At 42.9% G+C, this 24,140-nt stretch overlaps 1 non-coding gene and 1 pseudogene across 1 annotated transcript; both read right to left on the bottom strand.

Moving 5' to 3' along the window:
• The window catches only part of LOC142436849 (ninein-like protein), a 60,372-nt pseudogene extending 39,606 nt beyond the window's left edge, over positions 1–20,766 (bottom strand).
• A 2,078-nt stretch (positions 20,767–22,844) lies between these two features.
• Positions 22,845–22,976, bottom strand: LOC142436850 (small nucleolar RNA SNORA84). Its single transcript, XR_012782155.1, has one exon. It is a non-coding gene; the product is annotated as a small nucleolar RNA SNORA84 (small nucleolar RNA).
• Between the last annotated feature and the right edge of the window lie 1,164 nt (positions 22,977–24,140).

The raw sequence follows: 24,140 nt of genomic DNA, 5'->3' as shown, positions 1-24,140 counted from the left end.
CAGAGATCTCAGAAAATAAGTACATATTACGACTACTGGATGTAGGGTGTACATTACTGTCACTGGAGGTTCACCAACAGAAAAAGGAGAGGGAACAGTAAACCAGGAATACTTAATATTTCACATTCATTGTTGATTGCATGCTAAATGTTACTGTAATTGCATGTTGTATAGTATAATATTTGTAGTAACCACTAAGAGAATATGTAAAGAGGAATTAAAGCTCATAACAAAAGATGCTAAATACAAAAATTAACAGGAAAATTGATAAAAAGAGAAACCAGATAAAAGAAACTCAAAACCCAATTAGCTAAAAGAATGAAGAAAATGTAAATAGCCAAAATATTGACACAAAAGGCAGAGTGATAGACTGGATAAAAAACATGATTCATCTTTTGTTACCTACACAAAACACACATTCACATTAGGACACAAACTGACTGAAAATAAAGGATGGAAAAAATGTTCCGTGCAACCAGCACCCAAAAAAAGGAGTGTGGTCATACTGATAAAGGCTATTACATAATAAAAGGGCTAATACTTCAAGAAGATACAACGATTATTAGCATATATTCACCTAACCTGTCCAAAAACATGACACAAACACTAATATCAAAGAAAAAAAATTACAGTGCCGCTATTAATATTTGTAGATTTGAAACCTTCAATTTCAGTTCTCGACAGAACATTTAAAAAGTGAATCAATAAGGACATTAAGAACATAAAGAAAATCATAAGCCAATTTAACTTAGAACACTCCATCCATCATCAGCAGACATTTTCACAGGATAATTTTTCCAGAACCAACTACAGATTAGGCCACAAATCTCAAGTTTTAAAACATTAAAATCATACAAAGCATACTTTCTGACCATAATGGTATGAAGTAAGAAATCAATCACAGGAAGAATAAAAATGAATAATTATTATTATACCAAAATTAAATATTGTACGACTAGAAAACAATTTCTCTATGTAAGAAATTAAAAGTGAAATAAAAATATACTTGGTATCAAATATAAAGGAAAGCACAACATACCAAATCCTTTGGGACACAGCACAAACCATTCTCAGAGGGAAATTCATAGCAATACATGCCCATATTTAAAAAGATGGATGAAAATCAATTGTTTAAATGAAAACTTGAACAAAAAGGAAAGGAAGAGCAAGAGGCCAAAGATACTAGCTGAAATGAATAATAAATACCAGTGAGAAAGAAATGAAATAGAATACAGTTAAACAACAGAAAAAAATCAATCAAACCAGAAGTTGGTTCTTTGAAAAGGATCACTGAAACAAACTACTGGATATACTGGGGGGGGCGGGGGGGGGGAGGGCAAATAATCCAAAGAAATGAATCTGGAGACAACACAACATATTCATTGAATAAAGAATCATAACACTATGAAAAAGAACTGCAACAGATTTGAAAGTGCAGATGAATGGGACAAATTCCTGAAAATATACGACATACCTAAACTAATATGAATAGAAATAGGTTTAAGCAGAGTAATTATGAAATAAGCAATTCAGAATGTGATTAACCCCCTGCTCCACCCCTTCAAAAAAGACCAAAAATATATATAAAAAGAAAAGTCAATGGCAAGATGGCTTCACTGGGATATTTCATAAAAAATTCAGAAGTGCTGACACCAGTTCTATAGAAACTTTTAAAAACATTAAAGAAAGGGGACTAGAACATGTCCAACTGAACACATACACACAAGTAGATCCTTATGTAACAACCAGGATAGACTAGGCCCTAAGAAAAGACAGGTGGCCTGTGATCTCAGACAATGGCTTGAAAGTGAAGTAAAAGGAGGCTTCCATATATCAGAGACTGTGGGAGCAAGCAGAGAAGGGAAGGAAAGAGCAGGTCCACTGAAGAGGCGCCCAGTGGTCTCCTGCTACCCATCTGTAGCTCCATTCTGCACTGCTGGCTACAGCAACCCAGCTCCACTCCTCAAAGACTATCATTGTGAGCAGGGTCCAAAGCTTCACGTGTAATAAGCACGCAGGTCCCATGTGGCTTCCAGCTCTCCAAGCAAGCTGGCCTGCACAGTTCCCGGAGCATAGGTCCCAAAGGACCAGCCTAGGCTATCCCAAGGACAAACTTGGCACCATGATGGTTTTCCTGAAGATTGCCTGTGCTTTGACGGACTATGTTAAGAAGCTCTTGGCCTTAGGGAAGAATACACTCAAGTACAGTGTTCCTCCCCCTCCCAACTTTTCTTAGTACAGCCTTTTACTGCCCAAAGCCTTTTTTCCCTCCCCCGTCCCTCTTCTATTATTCATTTCTGGCACTACTCAACAAAGTCATCGACTCCCACAAAATCTAGCAGCCCTCCCAACCGTAATACCCGGCCACGATGCTGCAGTGGCAGCAGTCACTCCTGATTCATCAGAAGAAGGATTAACAAATGAACAACACTCAGATCTCAAGGAATTTTCTTAAAAAGAACAGGCTCTGAAACTATCATAAATTGAATTCAGAAAAATGTTGTCATGTACTTTCAACAAAGAGTTTGCGAGAACAATGGTCAGAATAGAAAAGCTAGATATCTTCAACAAAAACCTCTAAAAAGAAATGCAGAAAATATTAAGATAAGAGAATTAGGCAACAATTTAGAAGAACAGAGTAAGAGAATTGAAGAAATGGAAAGCTGAATTGGTGAGTTTGAAGGCATATCTCTTAACTCCAATTTATGAGTGATACAATCAGCTAAAAGAACAAAAGAATCTGAAGAAAACATAAGAATGAAGTGGGATTCTATCCATATAAGAAATTCCGGAATAATACTTCCTTAACAGAACAGAGGAGGAGAAAATAATTCTCCAGGAAGCAGAGAGAACCCAAAACACCACAGATCCCAAAAGAAAACACTGGAACATATTGTCGTTGAAATTTCCAAGACAGAAACAATTAGCAGGCTGAGAACAGCTTGGAAAAATTGTTTTAATTCATTTACAAAAACACTTTTATTGGCATATGACTCACATGTCATACAATAGCTCAATTATATTAAGATAAATTGTAATAATCATTATCACCACAATCAATTTTAGAACATTTTTTCTTTATTGTATTCATGTTATTTCCCCCAACCTCCCCTGCCACAGCCCCCAAAACCATTGTCTATATAGATTTAGTTATCCTGGATTTCATATACAGAAAAATGTATTTTTAAAAGCCTAACAACAATAACAAAGAAAACAGATTAAAAAAGCTCTAGAAAAGAAAGCAGAGGTTAAAAGAACTGGAATATATTTAAAATGAGTCAAAAGGGAGATGTATAAATTTTAACTTAAATACATCTGTAATAACCAATTTTACAATGCTATCTGTCTGATAACAGGGCTGTTCACATCCCATGGCTCTGGTCAGAGAGGATTCCCCAGAGCTTGCAAATGTTATCCACAACCTTAAAACCAGGTGTTCATAATTGAAGCTGATATCATTCCCTCCTTCAGATTTGAATTTCATGAGTTAAAATCCTAGGATGTTACAGGCTGGTGTGCTTCTTCCACATGGACTTAGTTGATCCCTCACTTAGATGGCTGTTTAAGACCAGCTTTTAAGACCCCAGATGCTATTTTTTTCTGATAGGTGGGCACCATCTAGTTTCTTCATTACACTTTCCTATAGCATTCATGTCTTGAGTGATTTCTTCATGAGGACGAGCATCAAATAAGGCCATTTCATAAGAACTAATTGTACTTAGATTGAGGCTAGAATTAAGTGCAAGCTCAAAATCCATTCACATATTTATGGTTCATCTGGCTCTATCAATCATCCCCTTGGGCATAAGGCAATTTTATTGATAGTGTAGTTAATTTAGCCAATGGTATAGAATTTAAAACAAAAATATGTCTTGTAAATTTAAATTTTATGTTTTCTTCCCATTGTCTCTCTTTTGTTGCCTTTAATAGATATTTTTATTAATTTATTTCTATTACCATCCTTTTTGTCTTTTTTCTCATATTTTTCTGTGTTACCAATGTTCTTAGGAACAAAGACACCGCTCCTCTATCTGTCTCTAGGTGGGTCCGCCCACATGCAGATACACCCACATGTGAGTACCGTGAGTGAACATTGTTACCCATGCTGCACCATGCTTTAAGACAAAATTTCATTTATTTGTCAACATAAATAAATATTTCAAACAAAACAAAACTGTAAACCAATATCCCTTATGAATATAGGGGCAAAATCTCAAAATCCTGGCCAACAGAATCCAACAATCTATCAAAAAGCTAAGCAAAAGAACCACAGCAGGTGAGATTGGTTCCAGGGATGCAAAGATGGTTTGAAATGAGAAAAATAATGAATGTGATCTACCATATAAAAAAGAAAAACAACCACATGAGCATTTCAATTGATTTAGAAAAGGTATTTGATAATATCTAACAGCCATTCTAGATACAAATACTAAAAAATAGGATTCGAAGGGAAATTCTCAATGAAATCAGGGACATATATGAAAAACCAACTGCCAGCATCTTACTCAATAGGGAGAAACTGAAAGCACTCATTCCTCTTTCAGATGGAATTACACAACAATGCTCCTTATTAACACTCTTATTCAACATTGTACTGGAAGTTAGCCAGAGCTATCAGGACACAAAAAGAAGTTTCAAAAATCCAAATGGGCAAAGAAGTAAAACTGTCACTATTTGCAGACGATCTGATTCTATACATAGAAGGCACCAAAGGCTCAACAAAAATATTGCTAGAAAATATAAAAAGATTTGGCAACATGGCAGGAAACAAAATTGACATATAATAATCAACAGGATTCTTGCATACTAACAAAGATAACTCCGGAAAAGAAAACAAGGAATCAATACCATTTACAATAACCACATAAAGATGAGTCTCTTTAACAAATGGTGCAGGAAAAATTGGATTTCGACTTGCAGAATAATTAAATAAGACTAATGCCCCACACCCCCACAAAAACATATAATATGGATCAAATATCTAAAAATAAATACCAGAAAATCAATGAGAAAACATGGACAAACTTAAGAGTGCTATTGCAGGGGATACACAAAATGTCAAATATTAATGAAGGATACACACGTAACAGAAGACAAAATTGAAGTCTGGGACTTAAGAAAAGTAAAACAAAAACTTCATCAAAAAAGTAAAAATGTTATCTACAGATTAGGAAAAAGATTTTGGCAATGATATACGTAATTGAAACACTTCAATAAGAAAAAGATGAATAGGTCTGTGTGGCAAGATGGTGATGCAGTAGCATTCCAGAGGGACTCTGCAGAAATCAGTGGAGGAAAGTCACTGAGAGGGAAATATCACTCTTCTGGGTCACAGGCAGAGCATCTTAAAGATGAGCAGACACTAGGTCTTGAAGAGCTGTGGGGTTTGGGCTACTACTGTAGAGGTTGGCTATGGCTTAGCCTTTCCCCTGCCACAGTCTCGGCTGGATCTGAGCTCTCTTGGCCAGCACAAAGGCTTAACTTCAACACAACCACAGCTTACTGCTGCCTTTCAGCAGGGTTTAAACCCCTCCAGCCCCACAGTCAGGTGACTGGGGCTGTTATTTCTCTCTCCCTTCTTCCACAGTCTAATTGGCCTCGGTACCCACCACCTGGTCTTTTTTCTTTCTTGTCTTTCCTTTCACATGTCACTGCTGGGCTCCAGGTCACTGCTCTTTACCTAGAGCAACTGCATCCATCCTCCACTCAGCTGGGGCAGCTCCTGCCCACTTGCCCTCTGTAGCCTTACAAGCAGCTGGGGAAATCTTGCCTGTCTTCTGCCACACCTCAAATGGGGGAATCTCCCCTTAAAACATCTAGGAGAACTCCCATCAACCCTCCAAAGCCCTGTAAGCAGATGATGGAAATCCCAACCACCCTCCACGGTGCACCATGTGGCTGGGAGGGTCCCTGGGCCCCTCCCCGTCCTCTGTGGTCCCACATGGCTGAGGGAACTTCCTCCTACTTGCTGCCGTGCTTTACACAACTTAAGACAGCTCTGTGTGAGCCCTCTCCAGTGTGCCATACTGCTGTGGGAGCATCTGTGTGACCTATATGGGAGATCTTGCTACTAGAACAATTCCGTCTGTTATCTGCAGTGCTCTACACTAAAGTGGGCACACCCATCAACACTATGTGGCAATCCCGCTGCAGGAAGCACCCCCGCACTTCCCCTGAGGTGTTCCAAGCCGCTGTGGGCCACACCACCATGGCTTCCTGTAAGATCATCCAGTGCAGTGTCATCCTCCCCAGTCCACAATCACCCAACCAGAGTCCCATGAGAGGACCATCCAACGTAACCTCTAAATAACAGGATACGGGTTGGCTAGGTAAGGAGTAAAACCACAGGAGGAAAAAGTGGTAGCCTGACCTAGTACATTTAGCTGCAGGCAGTTCAATGACGCACTCCAATGAGTTTTCCAAAGTAGGAGACCAGTGCTTGTTGACTTTCTGAAAAATGGCACCAGGCTCTTCTAAAACAACACAACACAAACAGCAACCAGCCACAAAAACCTCAATGAAAAAACAGGAGAAACAAAAGGCAATGCCAGAAGTCCTGAACATAATGACATGTATAGTAGAAGCAGACATTGATCTGCAAACAGAAAGCAATCTTCAGGATTTCTGCTTGGAGTTATACAGAATATGAGGGAAGCAATATAAAAAAAGGATGAAATGATAGAGGAGATAAAGGCCACGCACCAAAGGGAAATAAAAGACCTCAGGGACAAGATAACCAAATCCAGTAGTGAATTCACAGACTTCTCCAAAAGACTTGATGAGGCAGAGAATTGCACCAGTGGCCTAGAGGATAAACAGGCAGACTTCCGCAAATGGGAAAGGCAGTTAGCCAAGATAATCAAAGAAACTGAAGAAAAGCTGAGAGCCATGTTTGATGCTATGAAGAACAACATCTGAATAATTGAACTACCTGAACAAGGCACAACAAAAGAGTCAATGGCATAATAAATAGTGTAGAAATTCTTAGGGGAAAACTTCTCCAGATTAATAAATGAAAACTAGGCAACTATTCAGGAGGCCAAAATAACACCAGCTGGACTGAATTCCCAAGAAGAAATCACCAAGGCATATAACAGCTATTCTATCCAACTTAGAGGAAAAGGACAGACTCATAAGAGCAGCTAGGGAAAATAGAAACAGTTACCTATAAAGGAACTCAAACAAGAGTCTGTTGAGACCAATCAGCGGACACTGTGAAGAGGAGAAATTGAAGAAAATAACACAAACCCAAGAATACTCTATCCAGCCAAATTATCAAGATAGATGGAGAAGTTAGAGTCTTCCCAGACAGGAAAAACTCAAAGACTACGATAAAAGAAACTAGCCCTACAAAAGATCCTTATAAACCGGTATGGGCAGAAAAACATCACTCACCAAACAAAAACAAGAGACTGCCACATAAAACAACTCCACCCAGATGTAAACAAAGAGTAAACAGCCCCCAAGATAACAGTGGCAAAGAAAGGCAGAATGAACCACACACAAATGGACAACACACTGATAAGAAAGGGAGGTAGGAAAACATTCAACACAAAAGGTACAAGATGACATCACAGAGTCCACAGCTGGATATAATAACCCTGAATAACAATGGACAGAACTCAGCCAATAAAAGGCAGAGGTTAGCAGCCTGACTTAGAAAACACAACCCCTTGGGCTGCTACCTATAGGATACACATCTTATGATTACAGACAAAAATAGGCTGAGAATCAAAGGCTGGAGAAAAATATACCAAGAAAACGGCCATTCAAAAAAAAGCAAAGGTTGCAATCCTAACCTCAGATTGTAAAAATAGTTCCCAAGGTACAAGCCATAACAAGACATAAGGGGTAGGGGCACTATATAATGTTCAAGGGAACAGTAGATGAAGAACCAGTGAACATAATAAATATATTCATGTTCAACGCGACGTCCACAAAATTTATCAAACACTCCAAAAGATGATAAAAGAAATCACAGGCTAACAATTATAGTAGGTGACCTTAATACACCATTCTCTGAGAAAGATCACAAGGAAAGAAGCTTAACAAGGAGGCAACAGATCTAAACATTATGATTAAATGACTTGACCTGATAGATATTTTCAGAACGCTCCACCAAAATGCAAAAACACCCTCATATTCTTTTTAAGCCCCCCATGGCACATACTCAAAGATAGACCACATGCTGGGACATAAGTTGAATCTGTGTAAATTCAAACATAAAGAGACCATACCGACTTCTCTCTCCGACCACTATAACATAAGGCTGAAAATCGACAGAAGGATGATGAAGAAAACAAGGGAAAAATTGTAAGAAAAATAACTCTCTTTTGCAAAAGGAGTGGTTACTGGCTCAGAAAGATATGAAATTAGAAAATTTCTAGAAACCAATGAGAATACAGTTACCAATACCTTTGAGACAGCAAAGGCCGCTATCAGAGAAAGTCTGATAGTAATATGTAAGCACATGAAAAAGAAAGAGACGTATGATTGATGTGCTGACACAAAACTTACACCAATTAGAGCAGTCAGCAGAATAATCCTACAAATTGCAAAAGAAAAATAAAAAGGGCTGAGATTCATGAAAGGGAAAACAAGAAAATTATGGAAAAAAGAAATGCAGCTAAAAGCTGGTTCTTTGAAAGGATTAACAGAATCAAAAGACCATGGAAAACCTAACCAAAGAAAGGAAGGAACAAATTTCAATAGCAAGGATGAGGAATGAAACAAGGGACATTACAATGAACCCTAATAAAATCAAAAGGGTAATTGCACAGTACTATGAAGGACTGTACTCCAATGAGTTCAACAGCTTCTCACTCCCCGCTATCACGACCTCAGTGCCGCTTCCCAATCTAGACTAGACGGGAGCATGCGCATAGGCATAGGCAAGAGATAAAACTCACGACACATGGAACCAGGAACAGGAATGGGAATAGAGACAACAAAAGGGTAGGGGGAAGGGGGGCGAAGTGGGGAGAGAGGAGACACCAATAGCAATGAATAGCATATAATCCCGTACCCCCAGTCAGGGGGGAGAACAACAGAAACTAGAAGGGAAGGGAGATGGCGGTCGGAGTAAGATTTGAAAATAATTAACAATCTACAATGTATCAAGGGGCCACGAGGGTTGGGGTTGGGGGAGGAGAAGGGAGAGAAAAAAAGAGGAGCTGATCCCAAGGGCTCCATGGAAAGTAAATGTCTATAAAAGAAAGACAGAATATATGTACGGATATGTCAGATACAATTGATGTATAGATTGTAACAAGAGTTGTAAGAGCCCCCAATAAAATGATTAAAAAACACCCACACAACAACTTTGTTTTTAAAGAAAGATATACAGTAGAAGAATAGCAGCCGTCAAGTCTGGAGCACTGGGCCTGGTTTCTTGGGACATTCTTGTGGCTATAACATGAGGCCACTTTTAGATATCAAGTTGACCTTCCACACGCAGCAAGTAGACGTCATCAAATTAGAGGCTTTTCAGCAGAATCAAGGCTAAACGTAGAAGCCCGGTCTCTTCAAGAAGATACTCTCAGTGGTCTCCTCTTTCAACCTCCAAAAGGAGGGCCTGAACATGGCCTGCTCAAACCTCAGCCACTCTCATAGCCATCAGCTAGGTTGAGCTACACAGACACTGGTCACCTACAGTTCTGTCCATTCTAATGGTTGAACACCACCCTCTTAGCAGGTACAATGAGACAAGAAGTAGAGTTCTTTGGACTTTTTTGCACAAGAGGTCTAGAGACCTGCTGATGCAGCCAGAGGGTCATGCTTTTAGAGAAAACCCTAAGTTCCCCATAAGCTTTGACCCTGCCCCAGTGTAGAAATGGTTGGGGAAGAGGATGGGAATGAGCAAAGGTGAAGGTTTGGGTACCAACAACCAAAATGCTGGCATGTAAGACCCAATACAAGATTAATATGTGACTGCTCACAGCAGTCAAAAGAGTGAGTGCAGTAGAGCTGAGGATGGTGAGGGAACCCCCCCGGCCCAGCCCCCCAAACTTCCCTGGCACATACCCTGCACTTGAATTCATACTCCTTCAGGATCGCCATGAACTGTTCTTGAGAGAAGAGTGCAGTGCCATCTGGTTCCAGCTGATGTCAGACCCAGAAAGAAAGCAACAATACAGAGAATGGTAAGGCAGGTCCTCTTGGGCCAGGTTCCTGGGGCCACCTCCTCACTTTCCTTCTGGGAATCTAACTTCTACTTTCCAGTAGCTCTAGAAAAAAGCATCCAGTCTACCTACTTTCAAACTTGTTTAAAAGGTCTTGCCACCAACAGCGTTTTCTTAGGACCCGGAGCCTGTGGTGGCTGGGATGCACTTCTGCCTTGTCTCTGGTGCAACTTCTCCCTTCCCAGCAACGTCCTTAGGGTAGATGACACCACGCTCTAAGTGCTCCTTTGGCCTCTCTGGCTAATCCCAAGTACTATTAGTGGGTCCTGGCTTTATCAGTACAGAGGCCATACTACGCGGGGTAGCACTAGGTCACAGTGACTTGTCATGAAAAGGGGAAAGAAAAAGATATTATATAGATTTCTCTCCATTACAGGATTTTTGTAAGGAAAAAAACCAAAGTTCTATCACCCAAGTATCATTTTCAAGACATGGCCCACACTACTGACCATGATTCTAGTTGAAAGACTCAGAATAAGCAGAAGCACTTGCCTTGTCCTTCAGCACAAACTCAAGGTCATTCTGCAGTTTCAGCACCAGCTTCTCTGAATCTGACTACTTTTCCACAACTTCAAAGATCTCCTTCTGCAATCGACTGTTTTCCTAAAAGATTCAGGCCAGTGGTTTAATAGCTATATAACGCAAGCAATGACGCAATGGTAAGTTTCTCACCTTTCCATAAGGGAGAGGTGTTACAGGGAGGCAAGCTGCTTTTCCTTGAAAGAGTTCCTGTAGTGGTGGAGGGTGTGAGGGCAGCTGTGTTGAAGTGAAATTACTTGGAATGGCTTTTCTATTCATGTCTTTGTAACTCCCACCAAATTTTGGGGCCATATCAAGCAAATAGGGTATGTGAAATGCTAACTGAGGGAATTTGTTGGTTTTCCCATTGCACTGTGTATATAAGAGTGAATGATAACAGTTGCAGACAGAAACATTCCATGTTAATCAAGATGGAAACACCAGGAGTGAGCACATGTAAGATCCTTGCCTGAAGTAGTGGAGGCACCAGAAGTATCAGAGGCCAAGGCACTGAGAACAGAAGACAAAGCAAAGGAGCAGTGCTAAGCTCATGAGGTAGAGGGCAGAGGTGCAACACTAAGAAAGAGATGCCTACCATCGTGGGTGAGAAGAGGCAATGCAGACCAAAAAACCTGTTTCCTTAACGTTCTGTAACTGGTTAGCTTCCTTAAGCAATTCTATAACCATGAACATTGCCTGTAAGTTTTTTTGAAGACGTTGCAATACATTATTGAACCCAACAGAGAGGTAGCGTGCCAACTGAGGGATGTTGGTATCAGATAAGGGTAAAAAAAGGATAGAGGGTCAAGGCATTCTGCCTTGTGGCAATTAGCTTGGGCTGGTGTGGCATTGGAATCTCCCCCTTCGTGTAGCTAGGAGGTCAGACGTACGGCATTTCATCAGTTGGTGTCAAGAGTGGAATTAACTGCAATGGCTCCAGGCTCATGAAAGCATGGGGTTTTACAAAAGAAAGGTCAGGGTAAGGGAAGTGAAAATTTTGATTCTTAGATTATTCCTTTGGTTATTCTTACTATGGACTGCTGAAAGGACAAAATGATCTGTCTTGGAAGAAATACAGCTATAGTGCACCTTAAGAGTCTAAGATGGGCACACTTTGGACATGTCAGGAAAGACCAGCCCCTGGGGAAGACATTATGTCTGATAAAGCAAAGGGACAGTGAAAAAGAGGAAGGCTCTCGATGCGATCGATTGGTACCATGGCTGCAACAGGAGGCTCAACGGGAAAAACTGTGAGGATATTGCAGAACCTGGCATAGATGCATAAGGTCGAAACCTACATGATGGTACCTACCTAAAACAATGGCAGTGCTTGAAAGAAATGTAAGAGGTGTCAAGGGCGTGAAAGTGCTCTGGAGTGGCCTGAAGGAAATACCAGGCTGGTTAAACAAAACAGTTAATAAGAAGGCCAGGGTTTCCTGGATGTACCCTAACAGAGGCCCAAGTCCGTAGACATACGAATGGGATAATCTGGGTGGAGAAAAGAACATTGAACTGAGTGTTTTTAAAAGGATGATGTATTTGGGTTTATGTGTTTAGCTGACTGTTGGATAGAGGTTTCTCCTGACTAGTGTTATAAATAGGTATCATGTGCGATAGAAACAAATACTCAGTTTTATGATTACAGAGAGCTTGTATGTTCACATTCAGCCTATTCTTATTGGATTTGTTAAAAGGGGAGTTAGGAATTTTCCCTGAAGAAATGGGTTTTTGTTTTAAGTCCAAGTAGAGTATTGGAGGCCTGTTGGTGTAGTAGTTACGCACTGGGCTTCTAACTGCAAGTTCAGCAGTTCAAACCACAAGACACTTCATGGGAGAAAGATGTGGCTTTCTATTCCTGTAAAGAGTTACAATCTTAGAAACCCACAAGGGCAGCTCTACCCCCTGCCCTATAGGCTGAATGGGAGTCAGAATTGACTTAACTGCAGTGAGTTTGGTTTGGTTTGGTTTGGAGAGAGCAGTGAAAGCTCTCACCAGTGTGGATGGAAGCCTCACCCAGAACCTTTGCTACCAGTACTTTTGCACTTATTTGCAAAGACATGCAGATCCACCCAGAACAACTGAAAGAATGAGTAGGAGAAAAATCGGTTTGGCCTTTTGAATTTTGAGCTGCCTGCCTTTAGAGTCATCTTAGCAGGGAGAAGTGTGTTCCTCTCAGAGAATGGCTCCTGACAGACTGAAGTTAAGGGAGCTGGCGGCAGCCTAGTACGCTCACTGTGCTGACACTTGGGTCCACTTGGGTGGGAGTGGTGGAACTGCCGCACTGATGACACAGCCTGCATTTTGGCATGTTCTATTGGCACCTGCTGATCTGGCCCCAGAAGCTAGAGATGAGAGAGAGGGGCTGGCTGGTCTGAAGTTTGAAAATGTGAGTGAAGAGGGGAAGACATTGGGAGATTTCATGAGTTGTGAATTATAAAGCTGATGATCAGGACCTAGGCCATGGGGAGTTAGGGTTGATGAGAATATATGAATTGGCCAGTTAATCTAAAGTACAGGGAGGTGTGTGTGAACTCCCAAGCTTGATACTGGTACCTATTTGATCTACCTTGGATTCTAGGGCTGAGTTGACCAGAACCCAAATGAATGACAAGATAAATGTTGACACTATGATCTGGCATACATTGCTCTAATTTGATGGCTTTCCCTGGATTGGATTATATTTATGGAAACAGATGCTCAAAGTTTAAATCATAAATAAAGATTCTTCTGATCAAAAATTTGCTTGTCTCCTCAGAGGACTGGTTGTTAGGGATTGACAATTTAGCAATGGGATATCTAAAATAGGGAGTGGTAATGAAGTAGCTGGTTTACCAGTTTTTATGGGTGTATTAGTATCAATATGAAAAAGAAAAGAAAAAGAACAAGTCAAGGGAAAGTCCCCATTGAAGAGTGTCCTCTTTTCACCATGGGCTCAGGTAAAAGGAGGCGAGGAGAAGATGCTGGTTTGATGATATGACTGAAGTACGAGTGACTGTTAGCAGGGTCACCACGACTGTGGAAACAAATCCTAGATGTCAGTGGGCAGGAGGCAATTCTTCATGTATTAAAGGAGCAATGTCTAGAAGAGCCAAAAGGTAGCCCGGGGTGAAGTGAAATGATCCAAAGGGCTCTTCTATCCATATCTTTGTAACACTCATCAAATAATTGGGTGGGACTAGGCAAATCGGGTATGTGAAACACTCATAGATGGGTCGGACAGTGATGCCCTTGCACGGCATCTCAGTAGCAGAGAGAGAGAATCCTGTGTCCATCAAGAAATAAGAGCCATCAGTGGGGCACATGTGAGATCCATGCCGTAAGTCGTGGAGGCAGCAGAAGCCCTGGCACTGAGCACATGAGACAGAGCAAGGAGCAACACTGAGACCACGAGGCAGAGTGGTAGGCTTCCTGGCCCATGGAACAAAGCAGAAGCCAAGGGACTATGCAACTGAGAGGCCTGGGACCAGAGAAAGAGGTGGTTATCAGCATGGTATTGTAGACAAAAGACCTGTATCATTAACATTTCCCTGATTAACTCGATAATTGTGAATATTGTCTGTGAATTGTATGTGGTCACTGAAATAAATGACCGAATCTAGCTAAGAAGAGTGTTATGGGAAGGTTAGGGATGGTTGGCGTTAGAATAGCATAAAGATGGTGGGGGGAGGCATCTTTAACTTCTGCCCTGTGCCAATTGGCATTGGGTTGGTGTTAGAGTCTCCTCTTCTGTGTGTAGCCAGAGGAGGTGCGTGGTGGCCCCCATAACATTTCTTTAGTAGACCAGCTCCTAAGCCAGACATGCAGACACTGAAGTGCCCAGTGCTTTCCCACTGCCGCTACTTCTCCCACTTCAAGAGCTCAACAGCAATAAGCTAGGAAAGAAGATTAGAGACAAATGATTTCAGGGTGTACTTCTAAATAAGAGATCTGAAATAACATCAATGCAGTCCATATATCCAGTCAGGGAAAAGTCCAGTGTTTACAGACACTTGAAAGCTGCAATGACAAATCAGAAGGATGTGGAATTACTTCTGAGACACAGTGTATAACTAAGAGGTAAGGCTCTGCTGAGTGCTCCGCAGGGTTGAAAAGCCAGGAGCTGGAGTAAGGGAGACAGACATCAAGGGAGGGAGGACAGGTAGAAAGGGAGAGAAAAAAGGAGCCAAGATGAAAACGGAGAAGGCAGGCAGGCTGGAGTGCAAAAAGGACTGGGAAGAAAGTCCACCGAGACAGTCAGCTCAGCTACTTCTGCCTCTCACCTGCTATGCCATCCTCTCCCCAGAGGCCTCACAACTAAGACAGGGATTCAGGGCCTTCCTGTCTCTCCTGAGAAGTAATCCCTGGGGATCAAGTGCCGGCTGTGGTAAGGACTGGGTGGCACACACCCATGAACCTCTCAGCTCCTGGAAATACAGTGGGGCTCCTGCTAGGTGAGCTTCAGGTCCTGGCTTTTTTTTTTTTTTTGCTAAAGCCACAATATGTTCCTGGTCTCTGGGGATGCAGGCGTGCCAGATGCTGTTGCAGACCTTCCCTGGCCCCTATCTACCAGCTCAGAGCTGCAGGCAATAGCCACGAAGTAGCTATACTACCCTAGAGCTGGCTGGGGCAATTGTCAGGGAACACAGTTGTGAGGAGAAAATCAAGCTTTATGTACTCCCAGCTTTGTGCACATGCATTTTCTTTGTATAGCACCCTCATACCTTTAGCACCAATGATAGCCTCTCTTGCAAGCAGGCTTCCTCCCTGTGCAGGGCTTCAAGGTCCTCCTCCAGCCTAGCCCTCTGCATGCTGGTCTGCTGCCAGAGCAGCTCTTGTTCCATCTCCAACTCTGAGCGAAGCAGGGCCAATTGTCCACAGTATCCCTGCTCCAGGTGTCTACAATACCCACAAAGGAGAGACTGAGGGTACCTTTTGGGACACCTCCTTAAACTACCTCCCCAGTGTCACACATGGCCTGGCCTTCTGGAAGATTGTATATCTACTGACAGTTTTAGGCTTTATAGCCGCCTGTTTGATAGAAAGTATGAGTGTTCTGAAGGCAGGGACCAGACACTGGACACCACATTCACTGCTGGTCCTTCCAGGAGAACATGACCCCACACAGAGGCAAGGTGCCAAGGGGCCAACCTTTTCACCACGCCAGGACTCTGCATCATTTATGACGTCTCTCTCACTCTCTCTGTTTCCTGAGGCACATGATTGGGCCTATGCACAGTCATCAGAATTAGGAAGCTCGACATATTGTGTTGGTCATCCCTCCATGCTAGACAGGGCTCATTACCATTCTCAGGTTAGAGATGAGGAGACCAAAGGACTCAGCTTACCCAAAGGGCAAGGGGCTAGGGGCAAGGAAGCAGGATTCTAAAAGGGCATGCCCCACAGACATCTTGCCCACCAGTGAAGGAAGACAGACCAGGGAGCAGGCAGCCAGTGTTCTGACTTCTGGCATGAGCCAGTATGAGAGAAAGAGAAATGTAGAAGATCATTTCATGTAGCCTCAGCTGTTTCCAGCAGAGCACCTTCAGTAAACAAAAGATTCAGGAAGGTGAATCACTAGCTGAGTTTAGCCACCTCTGGCCAAGACTTTTCTCTCAATAGGGGTGAAAAAAACCTTCTCCCTGATGCAGTGTGGATATATATGTGGCTAGGTTTTCTTACATCCTTTTCTCTGGCCTTGAAGCCATCACCAAACATACCATACAGAGTTCCCCCTAAGACTGTTCAGTATGAAGGATGATGAGAGGTAAGACTGAGGTGTTGGGGTACCTTCGCTGTGTTGAGTGCTACCTGCTGAACTCCTGAAGCTGTTTGCAAAAAATATCTTACATAACACCCATCACAAGCACAAACAATAGTTAAAGGTCTTCCTTGAGCTGAGGGCAGGTCCAACGGACTGAGCAAAGAGAGTAGAGGTAGGGTAGAGACGAATGTCTGCAGCCCATAGGCATATAGAATGAGAAGCCAGTGCATACTGCACCAGCCCCACCCAGAGTTCAGTTGATGCTTCTATTGTACCCTCATCTTTCAAGGAGTCTTGTGATAGCTAATTTCATGTGTGCCGTTGGGTAGGCCATGGGGCTCCACTGCTTATTAACATATTGGCTTAGTATTGCTATGAGGGCATTACATATGATTAGCATTTAAGCCTGTCAGTCCTCAGTAAAACAGGTCATGATCCATGATGTGTGTGTGTGTGTGTGTGTGGGGGGGGGGGGTTATGCAATAAGTTGAAGGTTTTCCGAGCAGACGTTAAGGTTTCTGGAAGGAGAAGGATGTTTTAAGACCGTAGCCATCCTGCAGACAGTCTCCAACCTGCCATCTGACCGATGGATTTTAGAATTGCCAAGCCTCACAACCAGGAGGCAGTTTTCTAAAATAAATGAATCACGTGTATCCCTCCATGTTTCCACCCATATGAACACCCATCTATCGTACTGACCGTGTTACTCTGGAGGCCCCTGACTGATGGTACAAAACAAAAAGTCACATTTTCTGGTTTCTACTGGCTCAAGTAAGGCCTTCAATGAACCAGAACTATAGCACTGCCACTTGGGTAGCAGCTATTTGTCCTTCACCCACCCTCTGGCCAGGGTGTAGGGACCAGATTGGGGACAGCTGCTGTGATTCTAGAGGGCTACTGTGCCAGGCTCTGACCCAGAAGCTGTCTCGGTGGCACCTACTTGATCCTGCGTTCCGTGAGCTGTTCCATGGCAGAGTGGCAGTCATCCATCTCTGTCACAAACTCCAGGTTCCTCTTCTCAGCCTTCTCCAGGTCCTGTCTTGCCTTGTCTCGCTCCTGCACCATTTGCTTCATTTGCCCCCTGCCCACAGGAAGGAGACACTGTCAAATGTAGCTACTACTCTGTCAGCTTCCCACAGAAGCACATACCGTTGCAGGGCCCTCAAACTCTGGGTCTGCATAAACGACAAAAAACAGCCAACATGATGGTGTTGAGTGCGGGCTAGCCTTGTCTTTGAGTCTTTGAAGAATGGTTCTCTAATGGTGTATCCTGACATTAAATGACTTTATTCGTTTTGGTTTATATTATTGTCGACTTGCTTTTGAATTGAGGTTTTTTGGTGTTTATTTTGTTTTGTAGGATTTTCTGTATATGAAATCCGGGATAGGTGATCTATAGAAACAGCAATTAGATTAATAGCTCCTTCCGGTTGTGGCAGGGGAGACTGGGGGCTATGGGGAGTTAATAATAACGGGTACCAGAATGAAGAAAATATTCTAAAACTCATTGTGGTGACGCCTACACAATTCTTTTAAAATATGTCTAAACCACTGAATTGTATGATACATGACTTATATGCCAACAAAACTGTTGGAAAAGTTATCTTTCTATAAAATACTATCAACTTTTGTCCCTGTGAATCTATTTAGCAGAACAACATGAATAACCCGTTGAGTGAAAGCAGAGCTCTGTTGTAATGGAACACGGTGACAACTGCCACGTTGTGCTCAGTGAAAAGGTCTAAGAAGCAATTTTTTTTTTGTGCGCTTTCAGTCAATTGGCTTAAGCCTGGGGGCCCCGTGGGCTGGTCTGGAGAACATTTGCACCTCCATAATAGCAAGAAAAATGTCAGTCACATAAGTTTTAAGTTGGATTCAGCTGCTTGGGATATTATTAAGGGGATTAGGTTAGGATTTTGAGATCTGGCTTTCTAAGCCTCTCACCAAGTATGCAAGACCTGTGGCAAGAATAACCATAGGCGGCCCCTTGCTCATTAGGCCCTATTAGGAAGAGGCAAAGCGTCTCTCCCTACACCAGAGACCCTTTTCCTTGTCCCATCACAAGTTGCCTATAGAGGGTGGTGGGGGCAGGCAAGGCAGCAGCCCAGACCCTTGCCAGTCCCGGACCCCTGAGAACAAACCACACCCCTAGCCTTGAAACAACCTCTCCCAGCCTCTTACTGGAGGTAGCTCAGCTCCTGGTGGTAGGAGGCCAGGGCCGCTTGCTGAATGACACCAGTGACCATCAGGAGCTTGTTGTCGATAGCCCAGGCCAGATCCAGAAGGTTCACCTTCTCATCCACACTGAATTCGAGGCTCTAGAAATAAATCCCAAGGGACATTCAAGATGAGTTTAAGTCTCTCAACAATTTGACTCCAGACTCCATTTTCCTTGGCTCTCCCATTTGCCTGAGACTTTTCCTCTTGGGGCCGCCCCCACTCCAACTCCTAGGCTGTCAATAGGAGATCCCACTGTGCCTGAGCCAGGGACACATGAGGAAGAATATGACTCCATGCATAGTACTTCATGGGGATTAATAGCAAGAGAGGGGCCCTTCCCCCCACCTAAACCCAATAATTATAAAGGCTGTATGGAGCTATAGAGAGGAGACTTTGCCCAAGGCTAAGGGCACTGGAAGGAGCTCTGGTGGTGTGGTGGGTAATGCAATAAGATGTTAACTTCAAGGTCAACAGTTTGAACCACCCCATTTCCCTGAGGAATAAAGTAGAGGCTATCTATTCCCATAAAGATTTAAATTCTTGGAAACCCAAAGGGGTAAGTCCATTCTGCCCCCTAGCATCATGATGAGTTGAAATTAACTTGATAGCAAAGGAAAATTTGGAAGCAGTTAGAGATGAAAGGGTACTGATACAGGCACTTACAGAGAGCAGTGGCTAAATTAACTCTGCCAACTGCCCACCACTGTAAGCCACTAACATTCTTTCTTAAAAAAAAAAATCATTTTATTTGGCTCATACAACTCTTATCACAATCCATACATACATCAATTGAGTAAAGCACCCTTATACATTCGTTGCCCTCGTCATTCTCAAAATTCGCCTTCCGCTTGGGTTCCTGGAATCAGCTCATTTTCCTTTTTTCCCTCCCCTTCCCTCCCCATTGCCCCCTTCCTCATGAACCCTTAATAATTTATAAATTATTATTTTATTTTACATTCTCCTTTTTTCTTATGCCACTTGGAGTTGAGTTTTTACCATTTCAAACTAAAAGAATTCTGGGAGAGACTCCTAACGTAATATATGTAAAGAATCCTGACACATATTTCATATCTCCATAATATCTATCTATCTATCTATCTATTTATCTATCTACACACACACACACTGATGATTTGTATTGGTAGAAAAATTATGTATCAGAGGACATGAGCCATGGTCAAAAGTATTACAGAAAATGAAATCTTCCTTCTCTCTCAGAATTTTGAAAAATAAACTTAAAAAGAGATGTTATGTGCATCTTACCACCCACATATACAGAATGAAACAATGAATGTTTAAAAATGAATCTTTGCTATATTTATTTTAAATTGACTACTGCACAGTGTGACACTAAGTCCAAGAGCAAGAGCTACACCAGGCTAGTCTCCTGGGCCAGTTGCAGAAGAAATGGAGGAGCATGGGCAGGAAACCCCCATGGCTTCCAGGAATGCGAGGCTGGCCTGTGGAGCCAAGTGGCACAGTTCCCACCTAGGTCTTTTTTGATCAAAGGACTTGGCAGAATGCATGCCCTTATGTAGTGGTCAGTGCTGACTATATACATGCACCTTCTCTGACTCTGATGCCACCACAAAAGTGTGCTTGTTCCAACGCCCGTCGGAGTGCTGCCTTGTCCAAGCAACAAGCCTGAAAGGTTAGCATGGCAAAGGGGGAAGTATCTAATACATGAAAACCTACCTTCAGAGTGTTTTTATCACTGTTGTTTTCTCTGTATTTTATTTATGCTCTTTCAAAATTAAAATTTTTATATATTAATAGCCAAAAAGAAAAGTTTCCCGAGAATTTCCCTGTCTGGGATTCTCTGTTGCAGCAGGAGTAAGGAAGCCAGAGAGCAGAGGCCAAGCACAGTAACCCTCTCGGGCTCCCACCCCACCCTCAGCCCATTCTCAGCGGAGCAGCTGTGGCCATCCATTTCCAAACCTGCAAAATCTCCTTGCCATTTTGAATGCCCTCCTGGGCCCACAGAGCCACCACCTGCTCAGGGCATGCAAACCCAGTGCCGTCATCGATGCCGGAGAAGAGGTGCCGGTCTGAGCAGATGGACACGAGGGACGAAGTGGTCGTGTGGCAGCTGCTCTCCTCTGTGGTCTGTACACCAGGGACCAAGAAAGTGCTGTGAGCACGCACGTCTGTTCAGCCCAATCTCTTGTTTCTCGTGTCCCCCACTGCACAAACCTGCACGCTGCCTAACAAGAACAACCTCACCAGTTATCGCTCTCTTCACTTTCTAGCAAAGGTGAGAGGGCTGGGCACAGTGATGTGATTCATCAAAGCAGCCATGACTGCTCTGGAGCCAGAAGGCAGCAGACAGGGCTTTCTACTCCCACAGAGAGCTACAGGCTTGCAAACTGCCAGGGCAGGCCTACTGTGTCCTGTATGGTCGCTATGAGTCCACACTGAGTCAATGGCAGTGAGGATGAGTGTGAGTTGGGTGTGTAAGTGCAGCCCGTGAACTATCCGCATCTCTCTGGCATGACGAACAAGGTACACAGGGCCTCACAAAGGAAGAGCCTAAAGAGGGGCTTGCCATCATGGAGAAATTCCTAAGAGGCTCCAAAAGCAGAGTGGGCTTCCCTGTGTGTGAAACTGCACATTACTGGGAATACAGAAGCAAGCAGCTTTCAGCTAAGCAAGCTAGGGGAGTCTTACGATGATGGTAAAGTCTCTCAAGCGGAAAGCTGACCTGCTACGTTCAGATATTCTATGAATCCACAAGGGCAAGAAATATTTCCCTTAAATTTTTTCTACCTCAGAGCCCTTTCCAGTAAATATGTGTTGTCAGGAATCCCTGGGAATAAGAATGAGTGTTCTCCACGCCTTCAGGTCATCACATTTCTGCTCCAGGCATCCAGTGCTCCTGCCTCCCTCAGAGTAAAAACCACCTTGCTCCAACCTGCTCATGGCTCTTCAGCTACCCTCTCCTCACTGCCTTGCTGGCTGGGATCTGGATCTGGGACCCTCAATACCTTGCTCAATCACCCTTAACTCCTCTTTTCTGACACACCGGCTCGCTGGCCTCCAGATAGAAGGATACCTAGCTATTTTTTAGCCCTTTCAAGTCCAGCCCCACAGCTTAAATCATGCTCCTCTTGCTCTTTCTGGCTCATCCTGGACTCTTTCCGGTCCCTTCTCTGATGACCACCAGGCTTGTCCTAGCTATACTCTCCACCCTTCATCCCTCATCTTCTCCCAGCAGTACACTTCCTGAGTCAGGCTCAAGGGAGCAGAAACCTCCTCTGCCTGTACTCACTGAGTCACCAATTCTCTAATGAAGGAGCTTGTTCACCGAGCTTACTAAGCTACGCTGGGTGCTCTGCGTGCCAACTGGACAACACTCTAGAGCAGGTATTTTACTCTGTTTGCAGGTGGAAGAGGGCACCATGGCTATCAATGGAGAGTCCCTGATACTCAAATGCATCTGGAACTGCTATGAACCCTCTAGCCACTTACTCTAGAAAATATGAGGCTCAGAATGGGTTTCCCCTATACCATGTCCACCTGATTCTCCTGCTGTCATATATATATATATATATATGACATCAGTACAGAGCTAGTATACCTGTTAGTAAGTAGGTTATCTATCTATCTATCTATCTATCTATCTATCTATCTATCTATCTATCTATCTATCTATCTAACAGGTATACCACATGACATGGTCAAACATCACACTCTATAGCCAAACTGTGGAGACACACACAAGATATGGCACACTCTACTTTGAAATAATACAGGAGACTCTACCACCCTGGCCTCCTTCCAGTTTCTGCCCTAAAATGACAGTGCAAATGGGCAATTCTCAGGTGAGAGCTATCAAGAGAGGGGTAGGACTTTGTGCTCCACAAACGAAAGACTGAATCCGCCCACTCCTCAGTTTGACATTCTATGCCCCAAAGGTATTATATACTGTGTATACACTCATATCTCTGCAGTGAATTTAGTGTGGGTGTGTAGAGAGTGCATGTATATGAATATACTGTGCATGAATGCATACAGAATGTATAGTGAAGGGATGTGTAGGCACTGTGTTTATGATGTTTACGTACACTAGCAGTGTGTGTGGTGGGCATGAGTTTGTGTGCCTTACAATTTGTGTGCATATAGTAGGTGGTACCCCCTCAAAAAAACCCTGGAATTTTTTTCAAAGCTATGTATTTAATTTTTTTCCATGTACCAGTGACCGGGCTATGGAGGCTGCTGAAAAGGAACAGCCCCATGCATGCATCCCAGGATCGCTCTGGCCCATTGCCATCGCTGGAAAGCTGTATCTGCCCAACAGTGCCCAGCAACCATGGGGCATGCATTTAAATTCTTTTACAAAACAAACTTGTCACCTACAAAGTACTCTCAATTACACTTGATACATTTGTAAAATCTGCAATTTAATTCTTGGAAACATTTTTCAAACTCATCTGTTTGGATGGCTGACAGCACCTCCCTAGTGTTTTTCTTCACTCTTCTATGTCCTCAAATAGTTATCCTTCCATGTCCCTCTTCTTCGAGGAAACAAAAAAAAGTCACACAATGCAAGGTCAGGTGAGTAAGGTGCATGGGGCAAGAGAGACATTCTGCTTTTTGCCAGAACCTGGCACACTGAGATGGCTGTGTGAGCAGGTGCATTATCATGGTGGCAAAACCAGTCCCCTGTCTGCCATAAATCAGGCCTGTTTTTGCCGCACACTGTTACGAAATCTTTTCAGATCCTCTAATAGAAAGCTTGACTAACAGTCTAACCTGGTGGAACGAATTCCAAATGCACTACAAATCGACATTTTTATCTGTTCGATAAGATGATGGACGTCCAGAATGAGGTTTGCCATCAATCAACATTTCACCTCTTTTGAAATGAGAAAACTACTCATACACTTAGAGTTTTTCCCATAGCACTGTCTTTCTAAACTGTATTCAACATCACAACAGTTGCTTTGGCATTTTTCCTGAGGAGGAAACAAAGTTTCATAGCTGCATGCTGTTCTCTTAAATTCGCCATCATGAAAAACAAGGTTCCAGTGAAACCGCTTTTACAAAAAATTCACTGTGACCAGAGAGAACCTTCTCAGGTGGCGCTGCAACTCGGAGCTCTCAAAGAGGGAGAAAAAGTCATATTATGAAAGGTCTACTCTGCCCAGCACAATTCCAGTTCTGGGAGGGTACCACCTTGTATCATGTGCATATATAGTGTGTGTGTATAGTTAAGTGTGTGTGTGTGTGTATGACAGACGCATCTATAGTTTGGGTGTATACATGTAGCATTGACTACATGTATCAGGTGTGTATATATAGTGGGTGTACATGTATACAGTGGATGGGTCCAAACTGTGTGGATATGTGTACAAGTGTGTGCTGTATGTAGAAATACACGTGACAGGAAGAGTAGATGGCTATGACAGCAGGATAATGGGTCAAGTTGCTGTGCTGAAAGACCTGTTAGTCTGGGTAGATTAGAAAAACAAATTCATAGA

This window comes from Tenrec ecaudatus, unplaced genomic scaffold (assembly GCF_050624435.1).
Source record: "Tenrec ecaudatus isolate mTenEca1 unplaced genomic scaffold, mTenEca1.hap1 Scaffold_693, whole genome shotgun sequence".
In the NCBI taxonomy this organism is placed as follows: domain Eukaryota; kingdom Metazoa; phylum Chordata; class Mammalia; order Afrosoricida; family Tenrecidae; genus Tenrec; species Tenrec ecaudatus.
The sequence above is the reverse complement of the archived record's forward strand: the minus strand, read 5'-3'. Positions and strand labels throughout refer to the sequence as shown.